Here is a 19,552-nt window from a genome sequence, read left to right on the forward strand (position 1 = left end):
TCATGTGAGAGAGAACTTTTTCCAAAAAGAGAAATGTGACATCTTTTGTGGGATAAACTAAAAAGGAAAGTGTGACATCTTTTATAGGACGGAGGGAGTAGAATTTTTTTCCAATTTGCCTAAATGTTGAAAATAACAGGAGATATATAGACTGTGATAAACTCAATGAGTAAAGTAACGAATCTATGTTTTATAATTTAAATAAATTATCTCATTCTTAATTAACGAATTTTTTTTATGAAACCGCTAGTTTCAATGAGGTTTTGATGACATGAATAACTACATATATCTATTGAAAAAAAATACTCCGTATTATACTTCATTCATTTATGAAAAATAATCTCATTCACTATTTTAGTATTTCCATAAAAAAATAGACCCACTTCTAACAATAGAAAATTTACATCTGATATGTTACTTACTTTTTCTCCTCTTTTACATAATTTACTTACTTTTTCTTTCTTCAAATATCTTTTACTTTACCTATTTTCTCTCTCATCACTCTTACTTTACCAATTTCTCACTAAAATTCGCGTCGTTCATAGAAATGGAACAATTTTTTTTGGAAGGAGGGAGTATAAGGACTTTTTAAAATCATGGATAAGCTTCTTTTTTGGATCATATCGTATAATATTTAAGTTAATAAGTGCAACGATAACTTTTTGGTGCAATTTTGAATTAGCGTTCAGTATATCCATTTCAAATTAAAATATAAATATTTTATTTCACTTTTTAAAAAGTAAAAGTACTCGGTGCGACGCGAGAATAATTAATTCTGGTGTAACATTTTTCAGAATTAGTAGAAAAAAAGATCATTGTCAAAATATTTCGTTTATTTTTACTACTATTTGATTGATTTATAATGACGGCCAACCTACCCCTCTTCAATTTTGAGCACCATATTTGTCACAGCATTTATTTAGTTTATTATGTTCCAATTAGTGATCAATTTGACTATCTGAGTGTGATTACTCATAAATTACGTGTGACTTATTAATCATTCGCTGTTCGTATAATTTTCTTTAGATAATTGTAGTAATATTTTTTGAGACAATTGGCTAATCAAATGCAAGGGAGTATGATTTATGAAGGAAGCGCAAAAAGAACACAGCCGGGAATACTACATTCAATTTGTGCAAAAAAGTCACACAAATAATTTCTCGATAGGTAAAACCCTGTCATTATCATTACTCAGCACGTTTCGTGTCAACCCTACTCGAATTGCGGGCTAATTAGACTGAAATTTTATCGGGTTAAAAATTTACAGCCCTAACCTTAAACATTCGGATTTCGGACTAGCCCAACGAATTAATTGAGTAAAAAAGAAATAATAAAAATTATTTTTAATCTTAAGAGCCTCATATGTATAGTAAATTAATATACAAAAATTTTAAGAAAATATCCTCTTCTTAAGCTTGAAATTATCTAAAACCTTCACTTTCTTACTGTTGCCACTATTCCGGGAAATATTCCCTTTTAGCAATAATAAGTCTATATTATGAAAAAAAATTAGAATAAAATCAATATATATAGGAATTTTAAACATATTATTCATAATAGTAGGATTTGTGAAAAGTGAAGCCGAATAACATAATTATTGTAATTGTGAATTTATGTTAAAGTCGAGAAATTGAGTGATAAAATATTAAAATTCTAATGTGAATTTAGATTTTGAAAAAAAAACTCAAATTAAAAGCATGTATTGTGATTGAAATGTTTTGAAACTATTATAAATTCATTATGTTGCATTTATGTAATTAATTAGAAGACACTGTGTGTAGAATATATTACGGTATATTTTGTTTTTGGTTGGTTTGCAAGTATACAAGAACTTATTAAAAAAAATTGTAAAAATTGTGAAATCTAATTAAGGACACTTGCAGAATTAATGACGCTAAAAGATTAGGTGTAGTATAATGAGAATTGGAATCTTGATTTCATGCAGTGGGTGAAGGATGTCAATCGAGGTCGGCCCAGCGGCTTCAGGCTAGCTCAATGGGTTAATCGGGCTACTGTCGACAATATTAACCTGCGATCAATCCAATAAATAATGATAAAAATTAGTTATATTTATAAAATGTAAAGCATTTAATTATGATAATTTTGATATATATGGTTAAACTCAAACATAAACATGATCAAATACAAATATTTGAGATTTGTGCAAAATAAAAATATAAACATAGAGAAATTTTAAAGCATGTTTTAGAAGTTTTAAATATTTTTATAGTGCATTTGAAGTTTCTAATTTATTTATCTATTATTATATTAATAAAAATTTAATATATTATTTTTATATTCAATACTCCCTCCGTCCCATAGTAGATGTCACACTTGAAGATCGACACGGTATATTAGGAGGTGTTGTTTTGTGTGTTAAGTGAAAAGAGAAAATAATATATTTATATTAATGTGAGGAAACTTTTTCTAAAAAAGGAAATGTGACATCTTTTGTGAGACAAAATAAAAAGAAAAGTGTAACATCATTATGGGACGGAGGGAGTATAAAATTAAAATTCATTTTTTTTAGTTATCTATATTATAAAAATAATCAATGAAGTGTCGAATTAAGAGTCAAACAAATAGAACAATAGAAATTTTATCGGATTTTCGAGCCAGCCCATCGGGTTATCGGGTCTGACTCTAACGGGTTGCGAATTTATCAGGTTCAGGCTAATCAGATTGTAATTTTATCGGGCTAGAAATTTTCAACCCAAACCCAATAATTTTGGCGGGCTATTCGGGCCAGCCCACGGGTTGCGGGCTACACTGACATCCCTCTGTGGGTGGCGGCCCAATCAATTGAAAATACAAACACAAAAGATTTAAAACCCTAATTTGGTGTATCCCGACGGGCTGGCCCGCTTAACCCGTCAGCCCATTAGGATTGACCCGATTAGCCCGTCTTCTTATCAGGTTACTATTGTCGGTCCTAACCCTCCAATTTTTATGGGTTATTCAGATCAATCCATTGGATTCGGGCTAAATTGGCATTTCTAGATGAAATAAACATCTCAAAACACAACAATATTCTTATTCTAAGCATTCTCTTGCTTTTGCTTAGAATAGGCATATCTAGAGATAGAAAAACAATCTTCATATTCATTTGCTTTATAATCTTCAAGTTAGGAGATGAGTAGCTTTTTGAGACTGTGCATTCAACGGTGTTCTTGTTTGATCACAATTCTATGTATAAGTGGAAGTTCATTTTTTACTAAGGTACATGTAACATTTGTTGGAGTGAAATACTAATTAATTAATGTAGAAGTAATGATAAAGTTTTTGTTTAATGAGTACTAAATGTTGTGGTGTTTACTTAAGTTCATAAAGGGATTGGTTGAGCAACCAAAACTGATATCCTCCTTTGGTCACACCAAATGACTAGTGTTGGTTGGCTTGTTTGTTCGTTTGAGACTTTGAGCTACATATAACTCGCTAAAGCAGTATGCGCTCGTTTAGACTAACTCTTTTTGATTTATGCGGGAAGTGAGAACTTGATGATGTTAATTCATCATTTTAAGGGATTGATTAAAAATAAAATAATTTTGTCTTTTTTAGAAATAATGGATATAATGATAAGTTTCAGGATACTAGAGCAACGTTTTGCATCATATCCTAATATTTAAGGCAATTCATGTCTCACCACCTGAAATAATTGTCAATTTCCTTCTTATGAAATACTCCAACGATAACTTTTTTTTTTGTACACATGTGAGTTGGCCTTCTTATTTCTTTTCAAGAAAGATGATGATAACTAAGGAATAAAGTATTAATTTTTAATTATAGTGTAGTAGTATTTCTGAAAAAAACGGAAACAAATGAAATAATTATCATTTAAATTAGAAATTTTCATTAACTTTTAACTAATTTAACAATTTTATAAAATTTGAATATCATATTATATTATTCAATTTTTCAGCATAGTTCCTGACAATCAAAAATAAAATTAATGATAAAATCAAATATGACATGGCAGTAAAATTACATCGTTTAGAACATCTTTTTACTTGGCATTCAAAATATAATAATATTGATACTCATATAATCACACAACACAAAAAATAATTTTTTAATTTTACATTCCAATTTTATAAATTGTTAAATTTACCAAGTCGTTGAATTAAATTACTCCCTCCGTCCCGCTTAAGATGACACGTTTTCCTTTTTAATTTGTCCCAACTAAGATGACACTGATAAGGCTCGTTTCATGTATTGGTTTTGGGTTAAAATTCTGTGCATTTGGGGCGCTGATCTGTGTTTATGAGTTCAGGTGCGTAGTAATCTGTCGGACCTAGGAGTTGTTGTTACCTGACCTGGCAGATGCAAAAGAGAAGAAATTGAAGTAAAAATCAGAAGTCGTCGTTCGGACCTGGGAGAATCAAAAGTTGGCAACAGGAGCAGAATGGTGCAAGAGTATATTATTTTAAAAGTCTTATTCAAGGGCAAGAGCGTCAAATCACCAGAGGGATACCCTAGGGATAAGAGCCTCACATATATAAAGAGCTCAACCTTGAAGAACAAGACAACCACTTCTACACACTTTAGTTAAAGCTCCCGTTCCATGCCTTAGTTAAAAACTTCAAAGTTCTCATGCTGCGTACTTAGAGATGGAGGATTCTGGCCACCGTGGTTCTCGTCGTTGTTTTGCTGCTGTGTAACACCGCCTTGTGAAGGCGAAAAAACAATATTTACTTTGCTTTGTTTAGTTTGTTTTCGGTTTCAAGTACTTGTTGATTTTTAAGTTTCATAACTCTAGTTCTTGCTTTGATCTACTGGATTCGAACCTATTTCTCTTTATTATGGAAGTTTATGTTGGCTTTTGTTGGATCTCGCTGAGTTGATGTTTATTTCTTGCTTTTAGCTTTCGTTATGGTTTATTGTTGGGTGTTCGGAGTTGAGATATGTTGGTTTGTTGTTGGAGGTTATGGATTGGCGTATGGGGATGTCTGGATTTGTTGAATCGTGGTGTATTTGAGTTAGAGTTTCGCGTATCTGATGTTTGTTGTTTACGTTTGCATGATTATGGCTATTTACTTTTTGTTTCTGCATCCTTTAGGTCCAGTAGCGTAGATCTGTTAGTTTAGGCTTTAATTTCTCGTTTTAAGTTTAGATCTGAAGTTTGCTCTGTTTTCATGGTGTTTAATACTCTGTTTTATCTGCTATTCTCGTTTGATTCCCGAAGAAGATGAAGTTGTGGGTAGTTAGAACCAGATCTGCTTTATGTCAGTACTTTTCTGCATGTACTTTACTTTTTTGCATTGTTCTCCAGACCCTGTCAGTACTATCTGCTTTGTCTTTTTACTTTTTTGCATGCTGTTCCAGACCCTGGTAGTTTAAGAAAACTTGTCTCTACTTTTCGTTTTATACTTGTCTGTCCAAATTAGGAAAGTCCGTCTAGTTAAGTTAACTCCAGTTGTCTTAGAATTTTAAAATATCTCGTTTCTCTAAAGCCATGCATGTTCCGTACGTTCTCATTTCTTAGACCCAGTAGGTAGAGTAAAGTTTTTCTGTCTCTCAGACCCAGTAGTTTTAAGTTTTCGACCCACAAAATTGCGTGGCAGCAGCCAACCCCCTTTTCCCAAAACATCTTCAAATGCAGTTTCGTAACACCTTCGTCCTCGTTGGATCAATCCTTTACTTCCCTGTGCTAGTTGTAGTATAGTGGGTTGAGGTTTTTGAAAAAATAGAGTGCACCCAACGACCCCTTTCTGATAGTTTCATGATCTTCTAGCCACTGAGACCTAGTCGAATCTTCTGGACCTGTTAGATCGAGTGATATCACACACAGCACGCACTGCACTTCTAAGTCCCTTCAGACACATTTCTTTTTTTGGTAACTTTCTCTCTCCAATTAATACACTCAACCACTTTTTCACACTCCTATTAAAATATTCATCTTTCTTCATCTCTCTACCTTAATACTTACACTCACCTTCTCTCTCTCCAATTAAACACTTTAACCAATAACTCCTAAAATCTCGTGCCGGCTAAGCAATGTGTCATCTTAGCCGGGACGGAGGGAGTAGTAAATAAACAAATAAACCACCGACCCTTCCCTCCTTCTCTCCTTCTCTCATTGATCTGAAAAATCTAGCAATCAAATGAGCGACACAAAGTCATCATCTCTAATGGAGGTAAAGGCGGTGCACCCCCTCCACCAGATCGCCGAAAACCCAAACCACAAACTCCTCCTCAAGCAATGGCTGAAAGAGGAGGAGCTCATCCTCAATTGCCTCTCCCATAATAGATGTCATAATTTCCTTTTTAGTTTGTCCTATAAAAGATGTCACATTTTTTTTTTGAATTTTTTTTTCTCTCATGGAGTATTAATATAAATATATTATTTTCTCTCTCCACCTAACCCACAAAACAATACTCCCTCCGTCCCAGATAATTCGACCCAGTATTTCATTTCGGGCCGTCCCACATAATTTGTCCCATTTCACTTTTACCATTTTTGGTAGTGGACCTCATATTCCACTAACTCATTCCTGCTCACATTTGCTTATAAAACTAATACTTTAAAAGTAGGACTCGCATTCCACCAACCTTTTCAACTCACTTTCCATTAGATTTCTTAAAATTCGTGCCGGGTCAAAGTGTTCCAAATTATGTGGGACGGAAGAAGTATTTCCTAAAATCCCATGTTATTTTCTAACTATGTCATCTATTATGGGACAGAGAGAGTTGTATTGTTTTGCTCTGAAAAACTTTTCATTTTAGTTAGGGACTAATTTTGGTAAATAGACTAAAATAAAAATATGAGACTATGGAAGAAGAGTATAAAAAACAATTCTTTTACAAACAACATGACACATGATTCTTGAATTCACATATTGTATATAGCATAACGAAAGACGATAACAGTACATATATGCATTACATTTATGAAGCTAAATAATTGGAAGTTTCATAATTCTATTAAGGGCTATTTGTCGGAAATTTAATGAAATTTTGTCAAATTCTTATCTGCTTCGTAACTTTATAAAATCGGTTGGAAAATTCATAAAGTTGGAAAAAATAATGTTGGTTTTGTGTAAAATATAATTGATGTTTTTCAACAAAGAACGTCATTTTCTTTATAATTAGACGGTATTGTTAACTCACTTCAGGTAATGTCCGCGCATGATTCATCGGATGTTATATCAGATATAATTTCAAAAAAAAAATCCACTAAATAAATACAAACAAATATATCCAACGTTTATGGTGTTTTTTGAGCTGATTTTAAAATATGCAAGGTAAATCATAATTTGATTAAATTGCATGATTTTTTGAAATTATGCAAGGTAAATTATAATTTGACTAAATTGCATGATTTTTTGAAATTTGTGCTTCTTTTAATGATAGCTTGATTTTCAATCAAATCATAGTAGTACGCATGTGTCCTTCTCTGCTCACAAATTGCTAAGATATTCAACAGTTACTTTGAAATTTTAATCACTTAATGCAAGGTAAACCATAATTTAACTAAATTGCATGCTTTTTTGAAATTTGTGCTTCTTTTAATGATAGCTTAATTTCCATTCAAATCATAGTACGCAAGTCTCCTTCTCTGCTAACAGATTGCTAAGATATTCAATAGTTACTTTATAATTTTAATCACTTAATAAATATGAGCGTCGGTGTCTTGTCTTTCAAATAAAATTCAACTAAATTTTTTTATCAAGCGAACATGACTCTGGTCGGGACAGAATAGCATTACTTTATTTAGTTAACCGAAATGTTGTCTCGATAACCATAAATGGGCAACTCATGCGCTACATGAACGAGATTTTGAACATTTTGTTGACAACCTTTTCTAGCGGTGTCTCATTTAAGCCCTTTCTCCCATCCCGAAATCATATACGATAGTAAAATCCATAGTGTTGCATCGCTCCTGAAAATAGATACATATTGTGTCGAACTGGATAAACAATTAATATGATCATTTATTTGATATTTGTGAATTGTGATCATCTATGTTTATTTCCAAACAACTAATATATAAAGCCTAGAGTATGAGACATAGAAATCATGAAGGAGATTAGCAGAAAGATTGTTGTGGAAAAGTTCAACCGATCTGATATCGGATTTTCAAATATTCAAATCGAGCAATTGAACCCAGTTGTTGATGAACGTGCCCTTATTTTGTTATCAGTTAATTCAGACTGTTGGGTCAGCATAGTGACATGAATCGGCGCCATAAATATATAAAAATAAGAAAAAAAAGACAAGAAAACAATAAACGATGTCATGACTAATAAAAATGGTATCGCGTTAATCTTGAGTGTTAGTAGTCTGACGAAATTGTATATATTGGATTCTAGAGCGTTTTTCTATTCAAGCATCAAGATATCATGGAATAACATGACATTTTCATGAAAATGACATTTTTCATGAAAATAACTGATTTCAACAATTTGTATATAATGAGGTCTATTTATTATAATGAACTATGCTGAATTCGATTTTCACAATGAAATGAAAAAATATTGTACGCGTATAGCAAAGTAAGTTCATTGCAAGTTGATATAATTTTCAGATATATACTCCCTTTAACATTTCCGAATTAATATATAATGACTTGCAATTTGGCAGAATCTCAATCATTCATAGTTTCAGCAAATAAAAAAAATGGAGTTAAAATTTAAAGTGAAAGTAAGGTCAAAATTCAAGAAATAAACAGAAATATCTGGTCTCATTCATACTTTTTGCCCATGATTAGAGAAAACTTATTAAAAGTATATTATACTCCATAATTTAAAAAATATTCGATGTCTTTCATAAATTTTATTTGCTTGTTTCAAAAAACCTTATTTCTTGTATCGAAATAAAATGCTTATAAAAACTAATTAATGAAAATATGAGTTGTATAATATTATTTCAAAGTAGGAAGTTTAATTTTCATACCAGTAATTATTATTTTTAATGTATCCATTTATGAGCGGGGCCAGGGAGTAGGAGTAAATGCTTTTAATATCGTATAATAATTGAACAAAAAGGCAGTGCCTACGCCTCAACTCGCTACTATTTGAGGGCTACGTTTCATTATAATCAATTAGTACAACAACATTTTGTATAATATAAAAGCATACATGAATTAAAAATGAAATATTATTTCAATGCCAATTATTTACATGTACGGATCTTTGGAAATTAATAATTTCTTTGCAGCTTTGCTCATTACATGAGTGTTTTAACTGTTTTTATTCAAAACGAACGTTCTTTTTAGCAGAGACATTTTTTTGTGTTTGGGTGTTCTTAGGAATTTGATACTACTATTTTCAATATGTATCGAATAAATGCAGTGGATAAATACATGTTATTTGCAATAGTCTACGAATCATAAATTTTAGCAATAGACTACAAACTACACACAGGACAATACACCATAATTTGAAAAAATTTATTTTGACATGAGGTGTATTCTAAATTTCAAGATTGAATTTTGAAAAATTGAGTAAATCATTTTCATATATTTTTTACAATAGTGACTTTTTCACATCAATGTACACCAAATATAAAAAATTCGACAATATTACATAAATAGAAAAGAAATCACTGAACCATGAGGTGTAAACCACATTTTGTAGTTACTAGGGGTGAGAATACAACCGAAAACCGAATATCCGAACCGAACCAAACTGAAATTTGGTTCGGTTTGGTTTTAAAAATAAAAAAGTTTCGGTTCGGGAAAAAAAATCGAAAAACCGAATTATATTTTAAATATAATACTATATATTTATTCTATTAATTTAATATATTATATACTCCCCCCGTCCCAGATAATTCGTCCCAGTTTTTTATTTCGGTCCGTCCCACATAATTTGTCCCATTTCACTTTTACCATTTTTGGTAGTGGACCTCATATTCCACTAACTCATTCATACTCACATTTTATTATAAAACTAATATATAAAGGTAGGACCCACATTCCACTAACTTTTTCAACCCACTTTTCATTATAATTCTTAAAACTCGTGCGCGGTCAAAGTGACCCGAATTATTCGAGACGGAGGGAGTAATATATATTCTCTTAATATATATTGTATAATATGTATTATATATATTCTATTAATTTTATATTATATATATATATTTATATTCTATTAGTATATATAAAATAAAATATATTATACATATATATTAATAGGGGTGTGTCAATTGCTAACTTTCTTAAGTTGCTAACTTGCTAATTTATCAATGCAGTGTATTAAAAATGTCAACAGATAATTTTGTTGAACTTCAATATAATGTGTTGATATTATGGGTTGACATTTTGATGTCACCGTGTTGACATTTTTAATACACTGTATTGATGAGTTAGCAGAGTTAGCAACTTAAATAGTTAGTAATATAACGCACCCCTTAATATATTAATATACAGTCCATAATTTTTTGGTTTTTCGGTTTTTATTGTAAATTTCGGGTTTTTCGGTTTTCGAAGTTCAGTTCGGTTTGGATTTTGAACTAAATTCAGTTTTTCGGTTTTGGTTCGGTTTTGCTCCCCCCCTAGTAGTTAGTAGAACTTACAAACTTATAATTTTACTGATGGTTTAGTTTATACTAATACATATTTTCGCTAATCGTGCAGTTCGGTATAACCTATTCTTCACCACTATTTTAAATTTTACTGATCTTTAAAAGTTAGAAAATTTTGATGAGAATTAACTCTTTTCTGGTTAACTCTATGAGGTTGGTTTAACTTCAAGCCAACCATTTTAAATTGCATGCTATTCGGTTTAGATCAATTGAATAGTAATCTACTCACTACTACCGAATCACATAATTTTATAAAAATGCTATTATATTTACCCTAAAAGCATTATACTATCGAGTATCGTTGATGACACATGATGTCATTAATTGTACCTAAACTCTGCCATAAGCCCATAACTAATTAATTCTTCTGATAAACTTTGGCACAAGTAATTAATTCTTGTGATTTCCCCTATCTATATTATACGATTACCCCAAACCAAAAACCATTATATATAGAGAGAGGCAAGCTAAAAAGCAAACATCACAAAAACACAACTCTCTCCCAAAATGTCTATATTACTCTTAATGATACCTCCTCTCATTCTTGCATGGTACCTGTCTCACAGAAGAGGCAAGCGACCACCGGAGCCGACGCTGTGGCCGTTGCTAGGCATGCTCCCGGCCGTCCTCCTCAATCTCCGCCGCGCACACGACTACGCGACGGAGGTTCTCATCGCCTGCGGCGGCACGTACCGACTCATCGGGCCTTGGCTCTCCAACATCGACATGCTCTTCACCTCCGACCCCGCCAACATCCACCACATCCTCAGCCGAAACTTCGCCAATTACCCGAAAGGCCCCGAGTTTCGTAAAATCTTCGACATCTTCGGCGATGGAATCTTCCCGACTTCGAGCTATGGGAGATTCACCGGAAGACCATCATGGCTCAGTTCAAGCGCGCTGATTTCAACGAATTTATCGAGAGGACCGTGTGGCAGAAGGTCGAGGACGGGCTATTCCCCGTCCTCGACCATTTCTGCGGGAAAAAAGAGGGTTTGGATTTGCAGGATGTTTTCCAGCGGTTGGCTTTTGACAACATATGCAAATTCGTGCTTGGGAGCGACCCTTGCTCTCTACGGGTGGATTTGAGGGTTTTACCTTGCGAGAAGGCGTTTAGTACGCTGGCGGAGCCGCTGCTGAGGCGGCATATACTGCCGGAGTGGATGTGGAAGGTGCAGAGGTGGCTCAACGTGGGCGACGAGAGGATCATTGCTGAGGCTGCTGCGGCGTTTGATGACTTCATCTACCCGCGTGCTGTTGTCGGTGGCGGTGGCGGTGATGCGAATGTGCTGAGAGCGTTTGAGAAGATGTATAATGAGAGGAAATCGGTTGCGGTTAGTACTGCTAGTCTTGGAGAGTTTCTCAAGGATTCTTCTCTGAGTTTGATGTTTGCCGGGAGGGACACGACCAGCACGTGCCTCACGTGGCTCTTCTGGCTCGTCGCGCAAGACCCAGTGTCGGAGAGGAAGATTCTAGAAGAATTAGAAGCAGAGCTCGGTCTCAATAAAAAATGGAGGTCTGATCGTTAAATATCTCATTTTACTTTTACTACATTCAACAAGTTTCAATTCCACAAACTCTTCATTCATACTCCTTGTACCAACTACTTTTTCTACTTTATTCATTCATACTTCCTCTATCACATAAAAATTGTCTTCTTTTCAATTTTGGGATGTCCAACAAAAATAGTATCTTCCTTTTTTGGCAAGTTTTCTTTCTCATGAAGTGGCCCCATTCTCAACTCACAATACTCCAATCACCTTTTCTTTCTACCGTTCTTTTTTTACCAAATTTGTATCTAAAGTCGTGTCATCCTAAAAGTCCATATTTCTATGAGACGGATGAAGTAATATTTACTTATATGCATGCTTACCAATAAATGTCTCATTTCACTTTAACTAAAATATTTTAGTACGTTAGAATTACTTATAAAACTACAAGTACATTAAATAAGGTCCACGTTACAAACTCACTAAGTGAAACAATTTCTTAAAACTCTAGAACATGTATGGGGATTAGAATAAGTATTTCTTAAAGCTCTTTGATTGGAATAAGCATTTCTCTATTTTTGTTTTATATAGATCCTTCACTGCGGAAGAGTCGCACGAGCTAGTGTACCTACACGGAGCTCTATGCGAGTCGTTGAGGCTATTCCCTCCGGCTGCACTGGAGCATAAAGCTCCAATGCAACCAGACATCCTCCCGAGTGGGCATCACCTGGCTCGCAACGGGAAGCTGATCTTATCATTCTACTCAGTGGGAAGAATGGAGAGCGTGTGGGGTAAAGACTGCCTCGAATTCAAGCCGGAGAGATGGATCTCTCCGAGCGGGAAGATCAAACACGAGTCGTCGTATAAGTTTCCGGCGTTTAATGCGGGGCCGAGGGCGTGCTTGGGGAAGGACATGGCGTTCATACAGATGAAGATGGTGGCGGCGGCGATATTGTACGGATACAAGGTGAAAGTGGTGGAGGGGCAAAGGGTTTCGCCTCGGGATTCGATCATTTTACATGCTAAGGAAGGATTGAAGGTGTTGTTGTGTAAGAGAAATTGATTGGACGGTTGCAATGATTGGAAGATAATGATGTCGTTTGTTTGTCTTTCTGTTTTAACGATATCACTCACTAGAATTCAACAAATGTTAATAATGTTGTGTTTTTCTTTTTCTTTTTGCACTTGCAGACAACGTGTGCAATATATGTATTTATCTTTTTCTTTCAACAATGTGAAATAATCTGTTTATGAAATAAATATATACTATTAAAAGTGTATACTTTCTCCGTCCACGAAAAATATGACACTTTTTGAATGACACGTGTTTTAATGGAGAATTGGTAAAGTAAGAGAGAAGAGAAAAAAGTAAGAGAAAAGGGGTCAAAGTAAGAGAGAAGTTGCCACGACTGCCCGTTTTAAAGTTAATAAATGTAGGTGGTCGCGACTAATGGGACTTTAAGAAAGGATAATTTTCTAAGATTTCAATAAAGAGTTTGACAACTATAATTAATATTCAAATGACGAGGGATAATCAGATTAAAAGCTTAGGTTTTAAACCAAAGTCAACCATTATCATAATTTACAATCCAAGACTGAAGAGGGGTTCAAAATATAATTACGAAAAATAGTATTATCTCAACGGAAGCATTCAAGAGTAAGAGTGACGTCGTGTATGAAGACACGACGACCCTCGAAGTTCAAGATAAAATCCAACAATAATTCAGGTTCGACTCAACACCACCTCAAGCTCATCGCCGCTCAACTTGCACATAGGGAAACACATGCAAGGCTGATACTATAAAATACTCAGAGGACTCATGCCGAAAACAAGTTATCAAAAATATTTATGTTTTATCATGCCATTGTTAGGTAACCATCGGGGTTTTAGCTTTTGAAAGGCCCGAGGCACCAAAAATTCCATTGACTGCACAGTCATTTTCCCATAGACGTTTACCATATCTGCTCATACATGACTTGGAATGTGGCCACAAACCAAGTCACTACACCGGCCAACCCGTACGCTGACACACGGTCTACCATAGGTGTACACAAATCCAAGTAAGGTTTGCGGCCCTACAAGGATCCGAATTCGATTTATATAATAAATGACAAAACCATTTCATATAGGCACGTTAAAACAAAATACGGCATGATAAATATTTTCACATTTCATTCCCATCGATAAAATAGTTAGGACATTGTCCTTATTTAAAAGAGAGTCCACCTCGTTCGCTTAATCCGAAATTATATTCATTCCCTCGCGTTCACGATTCACTCGTGAGACCTTTAGAATTTTGAAATAACACGACACAAAGAATCAAGAAGTAATTAAGATGCATGCATTTAGCCTAATGCTTCGATTATTTTTATCGGTAAGGTTACAATTTTTCCCAAAATTATTTTAACAACAGCCCAACGAATTTAACCCATCGGCCCAACTCCAAATTAAACAACAAGTCCCCTAGTTCACTTTAAACAAGCATTAGGATATTAAAAATTAAAAATAAAAGGAGATCAAATACTCCCATTCCAGAAACACACAAAAACACACGTAAACTCCCTTACATTCCAACATACATCAAATTATATATTCCCCGACGAACAACCCCGCAAGATATGTTGTTAATTTGGTTTCGGTTATTTCAAAGTTCAATCTTTTATTCGATTTGCTTTGATTTATAAAATTTCATTTGATTGGATGGAGAACTATATCAATTATGGTATGCAAATGGAGTAATTAAGAGAGGAAAGAAGAATACCGTTACGTTGTTGGACTTTGGTTGATAAAGGAATGCAGAAGAAAAACTCTTCTTGATTTGTTTGGCTCTTGCAAATTTAGTTGTTGGAGAGAATTTTCGCAGATGGTAGAGAACACAAGGATTGATAAGTAGCAGTATAACAAAATCGTGAAATCATTGGAAAGAATAGATTTTTGGAGGATTTGATCACCGTTAATGAGGATCGAATTTGGGAAGGAAGGAATCTTTATCTTCTCAGAAAGAATGTGTGAACGGCTAGAGGAGATTAGAAATTTTGGGTGATTGATTTACAACCAATTGGAAATTAAAGACCGATTGACTGATTTGGCGCATATTTTGTTGGAAGGGATCTTTTGGGCTTAAGAAAAAATTAGGATTTGGGCTAGAGATAGGATTTTATTTTAAATTAAATTAGGCTTAAGATCCTTTGTATTTTATTTAAATTGTGTAGCTCATAATTTATATTTCACATTATTTGACTTGTATTACTTATTTAAACTACTGTAACCAAAATCGAATTAAGTCTAGTAAAAATTCCTAAGGAAAGGAATTATTTAAAATCAATTCTGATTCCACCATCACCATTTCTAGCTCATATATTCACCAAGCACACATTGTTTAAAAACCACGTCATGTAATTAATGAAGTTGACTCAGTTGACGTACAGTCAAAATCCTAAATTCAATTAGGTCAAAAGAATATCAAATAATCATTTCACTTGTCATTTAATCCACGGACTTCACGACTTTAAAAGCATTAAATGCAAAAATTTTAGGGTTCGAAAATTAGGTTTCAAAAAGTAGGGCGTTACAGAAGTAATATTAGTGGAATGTGGGGTCCATATTATTAGGCCAATGTCTAAATGAGTCTATGAGATGTTCAAGTAATTGAAGCATGCCAAACCAGCATGCGTCTCTAAGGCAGTCGATTGTAAGCAGGGGTGAACGTAGAAAAAGAGATAGATAGAGGCTATGTTTAAAAAAAAATTATTGCAATTTAAATTTTTTTTAGGTGATTAAAATTATTAGCATGATCTTTACGTGATAATTTGCATAAAATTTGGATAAAATTGAGTTTGCTATAAAAAAATATTAAATATAAATATTGTAGGGGCTTAAGCCCCTCTATCACCAAGCCTTGTGTTCGGCACTGATTATAAAAATTCATATGTCAAACATGTACCCAATTTTCTTCTGGCTGACAAATTAATATACGTGGTCTCATATGCTACACCGCAAACTATGGGCCACATGAGACAATGCAGTAAGACTGTAAGAGTATCAGCATCCCAACCGCATTTAAGAACGAACCGCATGAAGCCATGGTACGACTGTGTTGCATGACTATGGAATGAAGTGCCCGAGGTTTGCACTGTGGATAAGGTGTAAAATTGGGAGCATGACACGGTTAGGTGGTTACACGAGGTTTGCGTTTCACACAAGTTTTATTTTTTTTTGCTGGATTTTATAAACTTTTGTTTTAAAAAAAATATTTTAATTTTTAAAAAATCAGTGTACTTAAATTTTAAAAGGACTCATACTTAAAATTTAGTCCACAAATTGGTATAACTACTTTCTTGCATGTATTGTTTTATTTATTTTTTCGGATCGATGTGGGATATAAGTCCTTTTATAACTACACATTTTATAATATTTTATGGTAAGAATTTAAAATGTGGAGTTGCATAGATTGAATAGTTAGAGTTGCAGATAAGATGAAAATAGAGTTGCAGATGAGACGAAAAAAGAGGACGGTGGCCTTCACATTTTATTCTCTTACTTTTGTTTTGATGCAGCAGATGAGACAAAAGAAAAGGCTAAAATGGTTTAAATGTTTCGATTTTGTAAAAATTCATTTAAATCATTAGACAATTTTAATGTATGTTAATTGATCAGTTCAATTTATAATTATATTTATTTAATCAACTAAGAAATTAGTCCAAACACTTAACCATAATCAAACCGATTAGTCAATTATCGACAAAACACATCGGTTAAATAAAATAAGTAAAGCAATAAAATTTTAATACTAATTCATTTTAATGGCATTTCTCCCCATCTATAATTTCTATCTTAATGTTTTCATGCCTTGGGATACATCATACATGCATAAAACTTTTAGAAATTTTTTCTTTACCATCAACAAATTAAAGCATATACTAATTCCAATATTTGTCTTGTTCTCTCAAGTCTCAAGTTTAAGGACAACAAATAAATGCATAGCCCAGTCCTTTTTGTCTGATATGGGATTGGTGTTGAGCTGAATTTAGGGCCCAATATGAGAGTTTCGTGAGGAGTGAATGACCTAATTATTGTCTCTATTTAATTAATTCATAACCAATCCCATTAATACATAATCAGCCCATTTTAAACACTAAAATTACATAATCAGCACAAGTAATATTTTAAATGCATCACAAATAACTGCGTTTGTATAACGAGAGTGTTTGTCTTATAGTCCATCCGTCTAAGAATTTCAATTTAATCTAAAATGTTCGGATTGTTCTTAATAACACTGCAATTTTATAGGGATGTTAGGATTAAAATTTTATAATATGAAAAACATTCACAGCCCAAACAACTATAAACTGAACAGCTCGCAACCCGATAGGATTGGCTCAAAATTAACATGAGCCACATACCGAAATGAGGTCATTTCATTATTTAATTTTTGATTTGATTACTTCTATCAAACTTTAGAAATTAATTAAATTATCATATTGTTTTCAAATGTACGTGAAATATATTTTATTTCATTATTTGGCATTTATATTCATTTATTTTGTTTTTGTTTTTACTTTTAGACCAATCATAAAAAACGATATTAATTATTTAGCAAAAAAATATTTTTTCATATCTCTATTAGTTATATATTAGTTCAAGTTGAAATATAGTCATTTTGTATGTGTATTCATATATTATGTATATATACTCCCTCCGTCCCACGTTATTTGAGTCACTTTTTTTTCGCACTCGTTTTAAAAAAAAATTAAGAAATAGTTAAAGTGGAGATAAAGTAAAGTAAGAAAGAGAATAATATAGTTAGGTATTTCTTACTTTACTTTATCTCCACTTTAACTATTTCTTATTATTTTTTTCAAAACGAGTGCGAAAAAGAAGTGACTCAAGTAACGTGGGACGGAGGGAGTATAAAACTATTAATAGAAATGTAGTTATAAAAGGAAATGAAAATTATAAAAAAAATATTTTGATTAGGCCACTAGATTGCATGTAATCCGGAAATTTAGGATTATGATTGAAAATTTATAAACCAAAAAATTATAACTCAAATAAGTTCTACCCAAATAGCCCGACAACATAAGCTGATTGGTTCGATTAACAATATATTGGAAAATAATTATTTTGGACATTGCAAAATACTAATAATAACTAGGCACCAAATATATTTTCACAATAAATAGCTAAAGTTGAAACAAATAAGCATAAATTTATTTTATTTAAGTCAAATTTATTTCTCTCAATTTTTATCATCTCTTCTTCCACTTTAACTCCTTTCGTCTGCATTGCCAGAAGGCGGCGCCTGGTGAAGGTGAGCCCTTCTTTGCTAGTTTAGGTATAAAGTGCTTTCCTAGAAGAGTAAAGACAATTTAACAAAAATTGTATAAATAAAATACCCTTGAATTTTAAATTGGTTTTTGTTTAAACCGGTTTTTTTATTAACCATTATTTCTTTACTACATTACCCCATTTTTTATATTTGTAAAGTCAAATTACTCTCAAATTACATAAATTGTGGAGTATATGGTATGAAATTCTTGCACAATACAAACCGTTCCATTATTAAAAGAAACTTCAAATTGAGGTAATCCAAATTTCAAATTTCAAATTGTGTCTTATGCATGTCTTAAGCAAATCAATTTAATATTTAGCAAGTCCCATAAAATTAAAAAATATAAGATTATTCAAAATTTTAAACTTATCTTAAAGTGCTTGAATCCTCAAATTTTTGAGTAATATTCATAGCTAACACCAATGATATTTTGTCCTAACATATTTGGATCTAATGATAAAGACGAAATACTGTGTATGAATGAGTTGAATAACGCTCCGAGGATGGATTTCAATTTCAAAATTTTGTATGAAGATGATACAAACAACTCACAAGACAAGATAATACGAGAAGGTTCACAAAACGAGATGATACGAGAAGGTATTGTTTGGATGGCAACATTAAGAAATTAGATGTGAATAATTTAATTGGATATGAATTATTATTATTATTATTATTATTTTATTAGATGATAACATTAAGAAATTAATTACATGTAGTCATTTTTATAACTAAGAATTTTAAGAATGCTTTAGTAATAAAAAATTAATTAAATGTTAATAACTATTATTCCATTGTTTTAATAATTTAGAATTTTAAGAATTATTTGGTAATATAAAATAAATGGATGTGAATGACTGCTAATATTCCATTGCATGATGACGTTTAGGAATAAAGTATATGGTTATGCACATGCTGTTATTTTTATAATTTAGAATTTAAAGTTTAATTAACAATAAAATAGTTGGATATGAATGAATATGATTATTTCATTAGATGATAACAATAAAAAAAATTAATTTAAAATTTTAAGAATGATTTCATAATTAAAAAACAATTGAAACTGTACGACTACTAATATTTTATTAGATGATAACGTTTAAAAATTAAGTGTATGCGCATAAAGTCTTTTAATAGCTTAGAATTTTAAAGATGAATTAATAATAAAATATTTGAATAATTATTTAGTAATAAAAAATTAATTGG

General features: G+C 32.4%; 1 long non-coding RNA gene and 1 pseudogene across 1 annotated transcript; one reads left to right on the top strand and one right to left on the bottom strand.

Moving 5' to 3' along the window:
* The first annotated feature begins 11,031 nt into the window (after nucleotides 1-11,031).
* On the top strand, nucleotides 11,032-13,257 carry LOC125195386 (alkane hydroxylase MAH1-like; annotated as a pseudogene).
* A 353-nt stretch (nucleotides 13,258-13,610) lies between these two features.
* LOC125192102 (uncharacterized) lies at nucleotides 13,611-15,083 on the bottom strand. Its single transcript, XR_007171303.2, has 2 exons — nucleotides 14,777-15,083; nucleotides 13,611-14,090 (listed from the first exon to the last, which is right to left on the bottom strand). It is a non-coding gene; the product is annotated as an uncharacterized LOC125192102 (long non-coding RNA).
* Between the last annotated feature and the right edge of the window lie 4,469 nt (nucleotides 15,084-19,552).

This window comes from Salvia hispanica, chromosome 4, assembly GCF_029641045.1.
Source record: "Salvia hispanica isolate PSC_SH4W2 chromosome 4, Shi_PSC_v1, whole genome shotgun sequence".
Classification (NCBI taxonomy): domain Eukaryota; kingdom Viridiplantae; phylum Streptophyta; class Magnoliopsida; order Lamiales; family Lamiaceae; genus Salvia; species Salvia hispanica.